A 17748-nucleotide genomic window follows, 5' to 3' on the forward strand; every position below is an offset into this window, starting at 1 on the left:
CGAGTACACTCTCGCTACTGTCATTCACTCCTCCGCTGCCCTCAAAGACCTCCGCTCGGCAAACAGATTCAATCCTACGCTGTGAAAGCCGGATTATGCTCCAACGTTTTCCCAGGCAGCGCCATTTTGGATCTCTACGTCAAGTTGGGCAGTTTTGACGCCATTCTGAGAGCTTTCGAGGATATCAATCACCCAAACGTGTTCTCCTACGCCTCGTTGATCCGTGGCTACACGAAGGAAGGAAGATTAGATGAAGCCGGGGATGTTTTCGATCGATGCCCGAGAGGAATGTGGTTTGTTGGAACACCATGATCAGCGGGTGCAGCCAATCAGGGAGGAACGAGGAAGCTGTGAATCTGTTCAATGAGATGTTCAGAGAGGGCGTTAATCTTCCAAGTGTGTGATGCTTAATCTTCCAACCGCAATGATGCAGAAGTGGTCGCCAGCCAAAGTACAAAGACCTACAGATTCTCTGGCAAGAGGTTTTTTAAACAGGAGGCTAAAGCTGTAAAACATAAGACTTAAATTGGGCAGGGGCCGCGCGAACGCAGGCCCCCTCTGACACAAATTATGACGTAGGCTCGACCACTTGGGCCGACCTTAGACAGGCGCCCTCCTAAGTGCAATGGAAGTCGCCAATCTAGGCCATGGGCCTTATGCGCCCATCGACCCCGTCCAGGTAAGTATGTTTCTTCTTCTTTTTCCTCAATTTATGTAACCTCTCTTCTCATACTCCATCCCATGACCCTCTGATGTGGTATAGCTAGTTTCTTGTTTCATGTTGAGAACTCATTAATTGATTACTACTATGGTATAGTAGTAGTACTAACTAGTTTTTATAGAGGGGAATGAATAAGAGGAAGTGATGGAACTCATTTCAGCAATAAGTTGTTGGTGGAATGAAGGAGTAGAGAAAATAACTTTTTTTTTCTGAAATGAATCTGTTGCGATAAAATGGAATAATTGAAACAGTCAAAATAATTAGATTGGCTATCTAACACATAACATAATAGATTAATAAAAAATTATACTCGAATTGTTGGGGTTTAATATTATAAACAAAACACCCTCAAAAAAATGGCATTTGCTGCTTGAATTGCGACGAGCACACAGTATTCTTTAGTAAAAGGCGAAAGAATAGTTAGCTATGTGCTCGACGCGCAGCTGCGTGAATTTGTAAAAATAGAAGTATCCTATATTTATATAGGTTGACGAGTAGCCTTGTTTCGTGTCTCAGCGATGTGGGATGACAAAATGTAATGTATTTGCTTCATCTGTGTATGAATTGGGTAGACTGCTCGCTCCATATGATATTGAAGTGGATGATTGAGGATGAAGAGAGACAAATTTTTATTAATTTTAATATTTTTAAAACAATATTGTTTCGTTAGATTTGTTTGAATCAATATTGTTTGCAAGGATCGAAGAGGTTATTGATGAGAGGTCAAAGCACTTTGCCAGGACGAGTTTGTGGATGAGAGGAAGATGAAGTGTCATGAAAGAAGTGGAAGAGGATGATTGAAGATGAAGAGAAAAACCATGTTTTTTATTTATGTACTAGTAGTAATTTTTTTAGTGTTGAAGATGAAGATGTGGAAGTGGACGTAAACGTGAGCTCTAAAAAATACTCCTAATTCATTTTCCTCAAACTAATGAAACATATTACGAAAACCATTCTTCAATATAAGCTACAGAGCAACAACGTACTGAAAAAATGCACAACAAGAAAATAAGACCAAACGAGCGAGTCACATCATTAATTCATTTGTTCCTGTGGTATTATGTGAAAATATACAGTTTTATAATCAATAGGAGTATGAGTTTTGTATCATTAAAAAAAATCAGTCTCACATGAAAATTGCAAAGGTTTTAATATATTTAAACCTTCTACCTACTTGCATCATTTAATATACACTTCGAACATGGATACAAATAAGTCATGTTTGTGTAACTTAAAAGAAGGTTTAACTTAATGCCAAATTTATAAGTTAGAAAAGGCAAAAAAAAATCACACCTAATAATTCATATCATTGAATTCAAGGCAAAACAATCTGTACATTGGAATAGGCAGGGGCCGCGCGAACGCAGGCCCCCTCTGACACAAATTATGACGTAGGCTCGACCACTTGGGCCGACCTTAGACAGGCGCCCCTCCTAAGTGCAATGGAGGTCGCCAATCTAGGCCATGGGCCTTATGGATTGCCCATCGACCCCGTCCAGGTAAGTATGTTACTTCTTTTCCTTTCCTCAATTTATGTAACCTCTCTTGTCATACTCCATCCCATGACCTTCCGATGTGGTATAGCTAGTTTCATGTTTTTCCTTCACAAAAACTGAGTTGAGAACTCATTAATTGATTACTACTATGGTATAGTAGTAGTACTAACGAGTTTTTATAGAGGGGAATGAATAAGAGGAAGTGATGGAACTCATTTCAGCAATAAGTTGTTGATGGAATGAGGAGTAGAGAAAATAACTTTTTTTTCTGAAATGAATCTGTTGTCATTAAATGGAATATAATTGAATTAGTCAAATTAATTAGATTGGCTATCCAACACAGTCACGGTAATACATAACATAATAGATTAATAAAAATTAGACTCGAATTGTTGGGGTTTTATTATTATAAACAAAACACCCTCCACAAAATGGCATATGCTGCTTGAATTGCGACGAGCACACGGTATTCTTTAGTAAAAGGCGAAAGAATAGTTCGCTATGTGGTCGACGCGCAGCTGCGTGAATTTGTAAAAATAGAAGTATCCTATATTTATATAGGTTGACGAGTAGCCTTGTTTCGTGTCTCAGCGATGTGGGATGGCAAAATGTAATGTATTTGCTTCATCTGTGTATGAATTGGGTAGACTGCTCGCTCCATATGATATTGAAGTGGATGATTGAGGATGAAGAGAAAGACAAATTTTTATTAATTTTAATATTTTTAAAACAATATTGTTTCGTTAGATTTGTTTGAATCAATATTGTTTGCAAGGATCGAAGAGGTTATTGATGAGAGGTCAAAGCACTTTGCCAGGACGAGTTTGTGGATGAGAGGAAGATGAAGTGTCATGAAAGAAGTGGAAGAGGATGATTGAAGATGAAGAGAAAAACCATGTTTTTTATTTATGTACTAGTAGTAATTTTTTTAGTGTTGAAGATGAAGATGTGGAAGTGGACGTAAACGTGAGCTCTAAAAAATACTCCTAATTCATTTTCCTCAAACTAATGAAACATATTATGAAAACCATTCTTCAATATAAGCTACAGAGCAACAACGTACTGAAAAAATGCACAAAAAGAAAATAAGACCAAACGAGCGAGTCACATCATTAATTCATTTGTTCCTGTGGTATTATGTGAAAATATACAGTTTTATAATCAATAGGAGTATGAGTTTTGTATCATTAAAAAAAAATCAGTCTCACATGAAAATTGCAAAGGTTTTAATATATTTAAACCTTCTACCTACTTGCATCATTTAATATACACTTCGAACATGGATACAAATAAGTCATGTTTGTGTAACTTAATAGAAGGTTTAACTTAATGCCAAATTTATAAGTTAGAAAAGGCAAAAAAAATCACACCTAATAATTCATATCATTGAATTCAAGGCAAAACAATCTGTACATTGGAATAGGCAGGGGCCGCGCGAACGCAGGCCCCCTCTGACACAAATTATGACGTAGGCTCGACCACTTGGGCCGACCTTAGACAGGCGCCCCTCCTAAGTGCAATGGAGGTCGCCAATCTAGGCCATGGGCCTTATGGATTGCCCATCGACCCCGTCCAGGTAAGTATGTTACTTCTTTTCCTTTCCTCAATTTATGTAACCTCTCTTCTCATACTCCATCCCATGACCTTCCGATGTGGTATAGCTAGTTTCATGTTTTTCCTTCACAAAAACTGAGTTGAGAACTCATTAATTGATTACTACTATGGTATAGTAGTAGTACTAACGAGTTTTTATAGAGGGGAATGAATAAGAGGAAGTGATGGAACTCATTTCAGCAATAAGTTGTTGATGGAATGAGGAGTAGAGAAAATAACATTTTTTTCTGAAATGAATCTGTTGTCATTAAATGGAATATAATTGAATTAGTCAAATTAATTAGATTGGCTATCCAACACAGTCACGGTAATACATAACATAATAGATTAATAAAAATTACACTCGAATTGTTGGGGTTTTATTATTATAAACAAAACACCCTCCAAAAAATGGCATATGCTGCTTGAATTGCGACGAGCACACGGTATTCTTTAGTAAAAGGCGAAAGAATAGTTCGCTATGTTGTCGACGCGCAGCTGCGTGAATTTGTAAAAATAGAAGTATCCTATATTTATATAGGTTGACGAGTAGCCTTGTTTCGTGTCTCAGCGATGTGGGATGACAAAATGTAATGTATTTGCTTCATCTGTGTATGAATTGGGTAGACTGCTCGCTCCATATGATATTGAAGTGGATGATGAGGATGAAGAGAAAGACAAATTTTTATTAATTTTAATATTTTTAAAACAATATTGTTTCGTTAGATTTGTTTGAATCAATATTGTTTGCAAGGATCGAAGAGGTTATTGATGAGAGGTCAAAGCACTTTGCCAGGACGAGTTTGTGGATGAGAGGAAGATGAAGTGTCATGAAAGAAGTGGAAGAGGATGATTGAAGATGAAGAGAAAAACCATGTTTTTTATTTATGTACTAGTAGTAATTTTTTTAGTGTTGAAGATGAAGATGTGGAAGTGGACGTAACGTGAGCTCTAAAAAATACTCTAATTCATTTTCCTCAAACTAATGAAACATATTATGAAAACCATTCTTCAATATAAGCTACAGAGCAACAACGTACTGAAAAATGCCACAGCAAGAAAATAGACAAAATGAGCGAGTCACATCATTTATTCATTTGTTCCTGTGGTATTATGTGAAAATATACAGTTTTATAATCAATAGGAGTATGAGTTTTATATCATTAAAAAAAATTCAGTCTCACATGAAAATTGCAAAGGTTTAATATATTTAAACCTTCTACCTACTTGCATCATTTAATATACACTTCGAACATGGATACAAATAAGTCATGTTTGTGTAACTTAATAGAAGGTTTAACTTAATGCCAAATTTATAAGTTAGAAAAGGCAAAAAAAAATCACACCTAATAATTCATATCATTGAATTCAAGGCAAAACAATCTTTACATTAGAATAGGCAGGGGCCGCGCGAACGCAGGCACCCTCTGACACAAATTATGACGTAGGCTCGACCACTTGGGCCGACCTTAGACAGGCGCCCCTCCTAAGTGCAATGGAGGTCGCCAATCTAGGCCATGGGCCTTATGGATTGCCCATCGACCCCGTCCAGGTAAGTATGTTACTTCTTTCCTTTCCTCAATTTATGTAACCTCTCTTCTCATACTCCATCCCATGACCTTCCGATGTGGTATAGCTAGTTTCATGTTTTTCCTTCACAAAAACAGAGTTGAGAACTCATTAATTGATTACTACTATGGTATAGTAGTAGTACTAACGAGTTTTATAGAGGGGAATGAATAAGAGGAAGTGATGGAACTCATTTCAGCAATAAGTTGTTGATGGAATGAGGAGTAGAGAAAATAACTTTTTTTTCTGAAATGAATCTGTTGTCATTAAATGGAATATAATTGAATTTGTCAAATTAATTAGATTGGCTATCCAACACAGTCACGGTAATACATAACATAATAGATTAATAAAAATTAGACTCGAATTGTTGGGGTTTTATTATTATAAACAAAACACCCTCCAAAAAATGGCATATGCTGCTTGAATTGCGACGAGCACACGGTATTCTTTAGTAAAAGGCGAAAGAATAGTTCGCTATGTGGTCGACGCGCAGCTGCGTGAATTTGGGGAAGGAGCAATTATAGATATTTATTAAGAGTGGGCGTGGAGCGTTGTTTCGTGTCTTAGCGATGTGGGAAGACAAAATGTGGTATTTGTTGGTGTGATGAGTGAATATTTCACTTGTACTATTATGGAGTACCAAAGCGCAAGCGACCAGATTCAAACAATCTCCTTCCATTACTACAGGCACAGCTACTCGAAATTTTAGATGCTCGTGTATTGAGGCATGGATGTTTCAAAATGTAGAGAGAGATAGATATCATATGGATGAATTCATTGATGGAGTGGATGCACTGTCTTTATCCGACAAATAAAGAATCAGCCTTCGTATCTACGTCCAAACGTTGGACCATCCCACACGCACTCTTGCCTGACCTTCAAGAAAAGATGTTGATGGAAAAACCAAGCCTTCAAGATTAGTCATTGCCCTTTCTTCTAATTTTTGCATAAAAATGCTAAAACAAATAAATTCAAAGACAAGCCACACCATACATAAGGAGAAGGGAAAGTGGACGTAAGCTGAAACCTCCACACTGAGAAAAGTTCCTAAGGAAAAACTAACAACTTCAGCTATCAAGGAGTGATTGTAATAATTGCCTTTTAACTTAAACAAAACGGAGCTAAGATTCCAACAACCCCAAACAGATAGTGATAGCACCGCAAACCCACAATATAAAAAATTATCAAGTGCACACAACCAACATTCATAATATTGAAAAGCAGTGCTCAGATTAAAAGGTATACGCCGCAGCATTTCACATACGCAAAGTCGAGAAATTAATCTTTGCTAACTCGAGCCTTAGAGCCTCCACAATATCACATAATAGCCAATAGGCTAGTACTAGGGACTAGCCAAAAACACCGTCTGCCACATCATCAAGGACTTCCTACAGTCTGCCACATCATCAGGACTTCTCACAGCCCAGTAATAGGCTAGCACTAGGACTTAAGGCTGACAATTTTTGGCACGACACGAACCCGCACGAAAATAATGGGTATGTGTCAAAGCTTATTGGGTTCGTTTCCTTATCGTGTCGACACGATAACGATACGAAAATTTCATGTCGTGTTCGTGTTACACGTTAGAAAATAATATTAATATATTATAATATTATTATTTATTTTAAATTTTAAATTAGATTCGTGTCTTGTCGTGTTCGTGTCGTGTTTGTAGAATGATGGTTTTTTTTCTTTGCTGGATTTTAAATCAGATTGTGTACTTAGATTATAAGTTTTTAATCTTATTGTGTTATCAGGTTCCTTTCGTGTTATCAGGTCGTATTATTATTGTGTCGTGTCATATATGTGTTGTTATCGTGCCGTGTTGACCCGGAGTGGTTCGTATCGTTAATGAGTTTGTGTCGTGTTCGTGCCTGAGGGTAGTTGGGTCGTGTTCGTGTTCATGTTTGTTGTTTTCTTAACGGGTCGTGTTCGTGTTAGTTGTTATCGTTTTCGTGTAGTTATCGTGTTGACACGGATAACGACACAACACACACGATTTGCCACCCCTACTAGGACTAGCCGACGCCCCTAGCCCTCCCGAGAAAAAACCAAACACCAAAAACAACAACAAAGAAATGAATTGGAAAAAAAAACATAGGAAAAAATGAAATGGGAATATGATATTTTAGAAAAAAAATTAAAATAAATAAATAAAATCGGCTAGCCACTCTTGTCCGCGCCCTAGCTCTAGGGCGTTGGTTTTTCGTCCGTTCCTTCTAGCCTAACGCAATAGCGGACTAGCCGAACGCCCTAGCCGCACGCCGATGGCTAGGGCGCCGGCTAGTCCGCTATTGTGGATGCTCTTCCTATGGAATTGGGGAAATTTTATTAAATAATTGTAGGTGGGTGAGAGAAAAGTTTAGTGTGTCCCAACTTATTAGACTCAGTTTTTACACTCAATTTGAACATAATTCATACTTCCGCTCTCCTGTTAGAAATGAAACATTTTCCTTTTTGGATTGTCCCATTAAAAATGAAACGTTTCCTAAAATGTAAACAACTACTGTATCTCAATTTTTTTCATCTCTCTTACTTTACTCTCTCATCATTAACTCACAAAACAACACTACATAAAATCATGTGTCAATTCCCAAATGTTTCGTATTTAAATGGGACGGAGAGAGTACTTTAACGGATCGTCTGCAAGGACCATGGCCTAACTTGACGTGGTAGCACATAAATGATCAATCTTGGATTGTGGGAAGCAATAGAAACCACCATTTTGGAGGTTGCAGCGAGGAAGCAACCGTGTAGGGAATGATAGACATCAATATCATAGGAAAGATGAATTTGGAGGTGACAGAATCAAAGCTGCGTGCAATTGTAAGTGTGTTCCAAATTTCCAATAATGCAATGAATACTTATAAAACATAGTAGTATACTATAATTATACATCACAAGTAACTGCCTCCGGAAAATAAATCATAGTACAAAAAATGCAAGTACATTTCATTATTAAATCCAGAAAAATATACTAACAATAACAAAAGTATTTTAAGTATAACAGAAGTATGTACCAACAAACATAATTATTACTAGAGATGTAATATCTTGTAGCAGAGAGTTCAAACCAGTATGCTTCACAAAAATTCCGGCATATATACTTTCACCTCATTCTACATAGTGCAACCCACAACCCACAATTTCTACTCAGTGGAAATGCCATTTCTGATCCTAAGAACTCCGCTCATTTTATCGGGACCTATGATGATACAGACTCCACAGAGACCCGATGACAGATGAAGACAAGAATACGCACAAGGCCAAGTTATCCTACAAGAATGAGATATCAATGTATACAAAAGATCCAAAAAGAGCAATTGGGCAGAAAGTGCAAGCTAACAACAATGTCCATAACTATCCAGAAACATCAAGTGGCCAAACTGCATATTTATGTATATCATTTTTTGGAGCCTTAGAGCAAATGGTATTGATAATAAAGCAAGCTAATTCATAGAGGTTCTAATTCATGAGAGTAAAGGTAATATCCATAACGAACAACATAAATTTTCAAGATCAAGAAAGCACTAAAACATCCAAAATTCTACAACTCAAGCAACTCGTAAGGCAAAGCCAAACTTACAGCATAAGCTTGTTTGAATGATGCATCCTGATTGACATCTTTTTCGGAACTTCAACAAGTAGAATAAATTGGTCATGCGATTTGGAGCTAACTTAGTTTCTTTCTAAATTCTACATGTTACTACGTGAACCACCTAATTCATCCTTCCTAACGCATGTGTGACACTTTCACAACCACATTAGTAGGCTAACTATGACAGGTACACTCCATATCATAAGTCATCACACAAAGCACTTTAATTAGAGAGAGAGATGCAAAATGTATCCAGCCAGCCATATTAGAATCCAACAGCACTAGTTAAACACAAGTCACAGAAACATCACAACAGAATTATTTATCAGCTTCAAGTGAATCTACATGAAGACCATGTGACTGTCACCCTCTGAGTGAAACGTGAGCCTAACTGCATGAAAATTCATGTTCTGAAACCCATGTGCTGATAACCCTCGCCTCTAAAGCTGTTCTAACTTATTGACTAAGATGATCCAACAGTTCCAGCAGAGCCAGCTTCACGTTCTTGGCGTCGACGTTCTCTCTGTGTAAATCCAGCATCAACAAGTGAAAATAAGAACAAAGCAACAGATGACAAAACACTAGAGTAGCAATAAACTTCAAAGTTGCACACACAGGACACGATAAGGAGCATGAATAACAGTTAGGGTGCGTCTCTTTAAATGGAAAACTTTGCCAAAACAATCAACATAAAAAAGGCAGAAAAATAAACATGTTGAACAATAGCCATCCAAATTGTGGAATCAATGACGCAAGCATTTGGTGGATAAATACAGTAGGAAGTACCAAATGCATCTTCATCAAAGGGAAAACTAAAAAATACAAAATTGATAGCAATAATCATCTAACAGAATAAAATCAAAATTGATATCGAATCCAAATTTTATTTCGGGTATCCAGTCCCTAATTTGATTTTGATTTTACTAAAATAAATTATTTGTTCCTATAAAGTCAATGGGTTAGAAAAATCAAATTGCACATAACAACATGGATATGATATTATTCATTTGTGATACGCATCTTATATTCTTCAGTTAAAGAGGAAAACATTACATAGGTTGGATTTATTAAATTTTATCAAAATTTTAGGTGATTAAAATTTTCTCCTTGCGCCGAGTTAAATAAATTCTTTTAACTTATCCATGTACCTTAATTTATTAATCGGTGGTAAGCCATGTAAATAAGCAATGCGAACAGTTACTATTTGGGTATGCATACAGATTTAAATTTTTTAAAATATAAGCGAATTGGCTTTTAGAAAAATATGCACATTGACTTTTTAAAAAATACAACCCCAAAAAAAAATTGGATTTAAAAAAGATATAATTTATTATGAAACATGCAATCAATATTTTAATTTTAATTTCTTAAATATTTAAAATATCTAAAAATCAGAATAATACATAATTCATAATTTTTTTAAAAAAATCGGATAATTCGGGTATACCCGATCAGGTATCGGGTAACCCGATATCCGATAATCCAAAAATCCACTACCCGATCTCGATCCGAAACCCGAAAAATCGGGTTTCGGGTATCCAATTACCCGACTTTTTCGAGTTTAGATATCGAGTATCCAATACCCGATATCCATTTTGACAGGCCTAGATACAGACGTGCAGGGAGAGATTAAAATCTCGCAACTCATTTTTCTTTTTCTTACCTTAAATTCATTGTATTAATTCTAAATCCAACCCACCAAAACATTTTTATATTCTAAATTAAAATCTACATATTTCTAATCTCTTTATCTACTACCATTATCTAATGCAACTAATGGAATCTAATTTTACTCATGACTTTTGTATCATTAGACAAGAGGTGGATATTTATGCGATTATCTCGTTTAACTTTCTTTATTTTCAATATTAAGGGTTAACAACACAATATAGGCTTCATTAACAAAACACAACATAGTAAAATATGTTAAGAATAAAATAATACATTCATGCACCACTTTTAGTGAGATGTCAGTTTTCTGTCCAGACCACGAGACCGACTTCAGATTTCAGAATATGTGGGTAAGACATGAGACTTTTAGGAGCGAGATTGCTAGAATCTGGGAGGCAGATACACGTTACAATGGCATGATGAACCTCCAGCTCAAACTTATCAGAACCAAGAACTTCTTAAAGGTTTGGAACAGAGAGATATTTGGCAACATCATCCAGAACCTAAAGGATGCAGAGCAGGCAGTGCTTGAGGCACAGATTTTATATGATACTGACCCGACCCCTGCACATAGAGCCGAATTCAGTCGAGTGTCTGCAGAGCTCATCATCACGGCCAAGATGGAGGAAGAATTCTGGAGGCAAAAGGCGGCGGTTAGATGGGCTGCTGATGGTGAAAGGAACTCCAAATTCTTTCATGGATGGGTCAGACAGAATAGAGTTAAGTCGAGGATACATACGGTCGAGTTTGGGGGGCAGGCACTGACGGAAGAGACAGAGATCAGAGAGTCGGCGGCCGCCTTCTTTCAGCAGCTTCTGACATCGGACGTGGGGGACCTTGTAGAGCCCAACTTATCTCTTATCCATACACTTCCAGACTCAGTTGATCAGGAGGCTCTGTGTTCACCGCCGCGGGAAAAGGAGGTTAGAGATGCAGTGTTTGGGATCAGTGGTGATAGTGTGTCCGGGCCGGATGGGTTCACTTCGTTGTTCTTTCAGTCGTGCTGGGACACTGTTGGGAGGGATGTGATTGCGTCTGTGGGAGACTTTTTCAGTGGGGCATATATGCCCCGAAGCTTCACGGCGACCATGATCGTCCTCATTCCAAAGAAGCCTAACCCGGTCAATTGGAGAGATTTTAGACCAATCAGCCTCTACAATGTTATGAACAAGATCATCACAAAGATCCTTGCCTCGAGACTTGCACCTCTACTACCCCTTGTCATTGCCACCGAATCAGAGTGGGTTCATCAAGGGCCGCCTACTTAGCGACAATGCTCTTCTGGCTCAAGAATTGATACATGACCTGGGGAAGGAGCTCTCGAGTAGAGGGAGGTCGCCCAATTTGGCTCTCAAGCTGGATATGGCAAAGGCGTATGATAGAGTCCAGTGGCCGTTTCTACTCAAGGTTTTGGAATCGATGGGATTCTCACAGACCTGGGTGGATATGATCAGGAGATGCATCTCGTCATGTTGGTTTTTTGTCCTGGTGAACGGTGGCCCGGCAGGCTTCTTTCAGTCATCCAGGGGGCTGAGGCAGGGAGACCCCTTATCACCTTCCCTCTTTGTGTTGGCGGCAGACTACTTATCGAGATGCCTTGACAGATTGATCAAGGGGGATAGAGAGATGGTCTATAGATGTCGGAAAAAGGCCCCCCGTTATCACTCACCCTTCCTATGCGGATGGCATCATTATTTTCTCGAGAGCTCATAGAGAGGCGGTGGAGAAGTTGGTCGGATGCCAGGACCACTACATAGCCGTGTCTGGTCAGCTGGTGAACAATGGGAAGACACATTTCTACTTGGCGAACGAGCACATGGAGTTCGCTGACACTGTAGAGGAAGTTAGAGGATTTCAGATAGGGACAATGTCTTTCACGTACCTTGGGGTGCCGATTTTCCGAGGGGCGAGGAGGGAAAACCATCTTTTGCCACTTAGGCAGATGCTGATGGACAGGATCCACAGCTGGTCCCACCGACATCTGGCTTTTGGGGCTCGTCTGGCTCTGATTAAGAGCACACTGGCCGCCATCCCGCTACACATCTTACAGGTCATGAGCCTTCTGCTTGGATTTCTAGACGAGTTGGAGCAGATATTGGCTAGATACTTTTGGGGCACAGTTGGAGAGAAGAGGAAGCTGCACTGGATTTCTTGGAGATAGATTTGCTTGCCTTTTGAGCAGGGTGGTTTGGGTATTCGCCGCTTCAGGGAAGTGGCAGTGACTTTTGGGTTCAAGCTGTGGTGGAGACTGCTAGCTCAGGACTATCTCTGGGCCAGTTAATGACCCAGAAGTACAGTATCATTCCTTGTCATTTGCATACATCCCCTTGTTGGTCACATGATAGTCCTACTTGGCGTCGTTTGCATCGTATTTGGTCATACATGCATGAGTTTATTCATTGGTCCTTGGGTGAGGGGAAGATCAGCTTCTGGGATGATGTCTGGCTTGGGGCTAGCTCCATCCGGAGTCTGTTCATCCCGGGAAATGATCCTCCCCAATCTCAGGTCGTTGCATCATATTGGCATGAACATGCATGAGATGAGGATATGCTGCATAGTTTATCTTTCAGGTTTGGCGTACCTCTCGATGTGATAGAACAGATCAGAGCCACGCCGATCGAGTTAGGGGCGAAGGATGTGAGGCGGTGGAGTCTGACTAGCCATGGCGAGTTCTCTGTGACCTCAGCCTGGGAGAGCATCCGGACTAGACTGCCGAAGAGGGAGATTTTTGGTCTTATTTGGAACCATGGGTTGACTCCTACCATGTCGGTGTTCATTTGGAGGTTACTGTTTGGTAGGCAGTTGGTGGATGAGAAGTTGCAGGGGAGGGGAATTGAGTTAGCGTCTAGGTGTCAGTGTTGTAGGTCTCCTTCGGTCGAGTCTCTCAGCCATGTCTTTTTTTCGAGTCAATCGGCGGTTTCTGCATGGGAGTATTTTGATGCCTGGTTTCCTTCCTCGCACACAACAATTCACACGAGCACCGATATTGCACTTAGACTAGGTCACTAGCGGAGGTCTTCTTTCCAGAGGGCTCTCGCCATGCATATTAGATTTCTTGTTCCTTGTTTGATTGCTTGGTTTCTTTGGACGGAGGGGAACGGCTGCAAGCATGGACGTCGTCCTTTTCGTCATTCACATGTTATTTGGCAGGTCACTCACCATCTGCATGTGCTAGTTCTGGCCGGCAAGATCACCTCGACTCATCGGAGGGGATGCTCACCGTCGGTTGATTTAATGCCTTTCTCCCCCAGACAGGGTGTTATGTGGTCGCTCATGGTCCTATGGCATCCCCCTGATGTACCTTGGGTGAGGCTGAACACAGACGGTGCCTTCTCTACATCGACACTGGCGGCGGGAGAGGGAGGATTGGTTCGTGGTTCTGATGGAGGCCTTCTGCAGGCTTTATATGCTCCGATAGCTGCATCATCGAGCTTTGAAGTGGAGCTTTTGGCTCTAATTCGGGGTTTGGAGATGGCTATGGAGCTTTCTACTCACATTTGGATAGAGCTGGACTCAGCGGCTCTGGTTAGTTTGTTGTCATCTAGACACTTTGGCTCTGCGGATTTTAGACACTATATGGCTTTGATCCGGAGCATGACAGCTCAACGGCATGTTCGATTCTCACACATCTACAGAGAAGGAAACAGGGCTGCTGATTTTCTGGCAGGTAGGGGTGTCCAAACCACTGCCCTTACATATTTTGACCAAATCTCTGCGCCACGGTATCTGAAGGCGCTAGTTAGGATGGACCAGCTGGGATATCCTAACTTCCATTTCCGACGTAGAGATGTGGGTTGATCTAGCTCTTCTGGTGGTTGGTTTTGGGCGTTTTTCGTTTCTCCCTTTAGTGTATTTAGTCATCTTTTTTCCACTTGATAGAATGGAGGATCCCGACTTGTGGGTCCTCTACTTTGCACCTTCATGTTCTTATTTAGATCTTAGTCATTTTTGGGCTAAGATCATGATGTTGGAACATTACATTTTGATCGTATTTACGGGTTGGGGGTCTGCCTAAACCCCCGCCCACAAAGGGCGTTTTTGTTTAAAAAAAGCATAAATTAATACATAATGAAAATAAATAAATAACATAAAAAATAAGAATTAAATTGGGCAGGATACGGACCCTTCTAGAACAAATTATGATGCATACTCAACCACTTGGGCCGATCTTAGGCAGGCACCCCTCCAAAGTGCAATGGAGGTCGCCAATCTAGGCGATGGCCATTATGGTTCGTCCATTGACCTCATCAAGATAAGCATGTACCTTAATTTTCTTTTCTCACTTTAATGAATTTATGTTCTCATACTCCATCTACCACAATTCCAATGTGGGATTTGGTAATTAGTTTCTCACTTAATTAGTTTGGAAAAATACCCATTGATTGCAAGTGGGTATACAAAGTGAAGTACAATGCTGATTCTATGCTGAGAGATATAAAGCTAGATTATTAGCCAAGGGATTCACACAACTTGAAGGTGTCGATTCCTTGGACACATTTTCTCCAGTTGCAAAACTCACAACTGTTAAAATGATGCTGGCTCTAGCTGCTATCAAGGGATGGTCTCTGACTCATTTGGACATCAACAATGCTTTCCACTATGGTGATCTAGAAGAAGACATTTATATGACATTACCACCGGGGCTTGAAGTGGACTGGATGGCTGTTGAGGGGGCTACACCAGATTCAACTTTAGTTTGCAAATTGAAGAAATCCTTGTATGGTCTAAAACAAGCTTCAAGACAATGATACTTGAAACTGTCAGAAGTTCTTAAGGATTTTGGGCTACAACAGTCAGCGTCCGATCATTCTTTCTTCTGTAAATCAGATGGAGCAGCTGGATTCTTTGGCATAGTGGTATATGTTGATGATATCTTGGTTGCCACCACTGATCCAGAAATGACTAATAGCTTCAAGGATTTCCTCACACAACACTTCAAGTTCAAGGGTCTTGGAGTCCCAAAATATTTCCTTGGACTTGAGATAGCAAGAAATAAGAAAGGAATCCAAGTTTGTCAAAGGAAATACACCATGGATCTTCTTAAAGATACAGGCTTCTTGGGATGTAAACCATCTTCTGTTCCCATTGATCCAGTTAAGAAGTTGCAGTTGGATTCAAGTTCACTTTTAGAAGATGCTTCTAAATATAGAAGACTCATTGGAAGACTGTTGTATATGTGCATAACTCGGCTAGATATCACCTTTGTTGTACACAAGTTGAGTCAATATGTGTAGAAACCTTGCATTGAACACTGGCAAGCAGTTGAAAGAGTTCTGAAATATCTCAAGGGAACTCCAGGTCATGGATTATTTTACTCCAGCAGCAGCAAACCTACTCTGAGCATATTTTCGGATGCAGATTGGGCAGCATGTCCAGATACCAGGAAGTCCATGACTGGGTATTGTCTATTCCATGGAAATTCTATGATTTCTTAGAAGGCTAAGGAACAAAATACCATTTTCAGATCATCTGCTGAGGCATAATATAGAGCTATGGCTTAAGCTACGTGTGAGATAGTATGGGCTACAACTATACTTGAAGACTTTGGAGTAAAAGTTGAGAAGGTAGTACCGTTGTATTGTATAATCAATCAACTATATACATATGCTCTAATCCCGTCTTTCACAAGAGGACTAAGCATATAGAGATCGATTGTCACACGGTTAGAGAGAAATACTTGAAAGGGATCATCAAACAGTTGCATATTAGAAATAATTGGCAACGGGCTGATATCTTCACCAAACCCTTGGGTGAAGAACCTTTTACTTCTATCTTGAGCAAAATGAACTTTAGCACTATATAAGGTCCATCTTGACGGGGCATGTTGAAGATAGTGAGCGTGATGCATATTTCATGCATGGATGATTGAGGGATGGTGATACACGTTGGAAAGCAAGGTTGAGCTGGAGCCACGTCACTCACACGTAGACTCCCAGTCATCATAAGTGTGAACGGGTGACAAGTTAGTTAAGAGTTAGTTAGCAAGATATTTTGGTGGTGATCTTCACCTAGCTAGTATAAATAGTATGAGCTTTTTGATTGTAACATCATTATCTTGTATTCTCTCTTTTGATATCAATAAAAAGATCTTTCCTTCTTCTCCTATTAATGGAGTTCTGATTATCATTTTCTACACTCATTTCCAAATTCTCTGATTTCTAACACTTACGACAGCTGACTTTCCATTATAACTTTGAATTGATTGTCTAGTATTGTCGTCCATCTTTTTAGCTTCGATCTCTTTAATTTTATGAAGATTTCTTTTGCTTGAGAGTTTTGCGTTATTATATACACCCAAATTGCCATTTTCTAGTATAAAGAAATTCAGCTGAGTGAATGACATTGCAGTTGCAGAACTTGCAGTTATAGTAATAATAATTCTCTGCTTCAATGAAGAATGCTGATGGTCACAGACAGGTGGTGGAGATGAATACTGAAAATCGGGGCTCGTGATCAAGATTATGATTCTGCACTGATGAGATCGAGGCCTTGAAGATGTTGCAAGGATCGAAGAGGTTATTGATGAGAGGTCAAAGCACTTTGCCAGGACGAGTTTGTGGATGAGAGGAAGATGAAGTGTCATGAAAGAAGTGGAAGAGGATGATTGAAGATGAAGAGAAAAACCATGTTTTTTATTTATGTACTAGTAGTAATTGTTTTAGTGTTGAAGATGAAGATGTGGAAGTGGACGTAGACGTGAGCTCTAAAAAATACTCCTAATTCATTTCCCTCAAACTAATGAAACATATTATGAAAACCATTCTTCAATATAAGCTACAGAGCAACAACGTACTGAAAAAATGCACAACAAGAAAATAAGACCAAACGAGCGAGTCACATCATTAATTCATTTGTTCCTGTGGTATTATGTGAAAACATACAGTTTTATAATCAATAGGAGTATGAGTTTTATATCATTAAAAAAAATTCAGTCTCACATGAAAATTGCAAAGGTTTTAATATATTTAAACCTTCTACCTACTTGCATCATTTAATATACACTTCGAACATGGATACAAATAAGTCATGTTTGTGTAACTTAATAGAAGGTTTAACTTAATGCCAAATTTATAAGTTAGAAAAGGCAAAAAAAAATC

At 39.2% G+C, this 17748-nt stretch overlaps 8 non-coding genes and 1 pseudogene across 8 annotated transcripts; all 9 read right to left on the bottom strand.

The window, feature by feature from the left end:
* Positions 1-530: 530 nt before the first annotated feature.
* On the bottom strand, positions 531-687 carry LOC121790629. The gene has a single exon (XR_006048345.1). It is a non-coding gene; the product is annotated as a U1 spliceosomal RNA (small nuclear RNA).
* Positions 688-1049: 362 nt separating this feature from the next.
* On the bottom strand, positions 1050-1166 carry LOC121790640. Its single transcript, XR_006048354.1, has one exon. It is a non-coding gene; the product is annotated as a U5 spliceosomal RNA (small nuclear RNA).
* A 901-nt stretch (positions 1167-2067) lies between these two features.
* LOC121790627 lies at positions 2068-2228 on the bottom strand. The gene has a single exon (XR_006048343.1). It is a non-coding gene; the product is annotated as a U1 spliceosomal RNA (small nuclear RNA).
* A 391-nt stretch (positions 2229-2619) lies between these two features.
* LOC121790639 lies at positions 2620-2737 on the bottom strand. The gene has a single exon (XR_006048353.1). It is a non-coding gene; the product is annotated as a U5 spliceosomal RNA (small nuclear RNA).
* A 903-nt stretch (positions 2738-3640) lies between these two features.
* On the bottom strand, positions 3641-3801 carry LOC121790638. Its single transcript, XR_006048352.1, has one exon. It is a non-coding gene; the product is annotated as a U1 spliceosomal RNA (small nuclear RNA).
* Positions 3802-4192: 391 nt separating this feature from the next.
* On the bottom strand, positions 4193-4310 carry LOC121790637. Its single transcript, XR_006048351.1, has one exon. It is a non-coding gene; the product is annotated as a U5 spliceosomal RNA (small nuclear RNA).
* An 899-nt stretch (positions 4311-5209) lies between these two features.
* Positions 5210-5370, bottom strand: LOC121790628. The gene has a single exon (XR_006048344.1). It is a non-coding gene; the product is annotated as a U1 spliceosomal RNA (small nuclear RNA).
* A 389-nt stretch (positions 5371-5759) lies between these two features.
* LOC121790634 lies at positions 5760-5877 on the bottom strand. Its single transcript, XR_006048348.1, has one exon. It is a non-coding gene; the product is annotated as a U5 spliceosomal RNA (small nuclear RNA).
* An 8885-nt stretch (positions 5878-14762) lies between these two features.
* On the bottom strand, positions 14763-14911 carry LOC121790630 (annotated as a pseudogene).
* Positions 14912-17748: the final 2837 nt, after the last annotated feature.

Source organism: Salvia splendens, unplaced genomic scaffold, assembly GCF_004379255.2.
Source record: "Salvia splendens isolate huo1 unplaced genomic scaffold, SspV2 ctg569, whole genome shotgun sequence".
Lineage (NCBI taxonomy): Eukaryota > Viridiplantae > Streptophyta > Magnoliopsida > Lamiales > Lamiaceae > Salvia > Salvia splendens.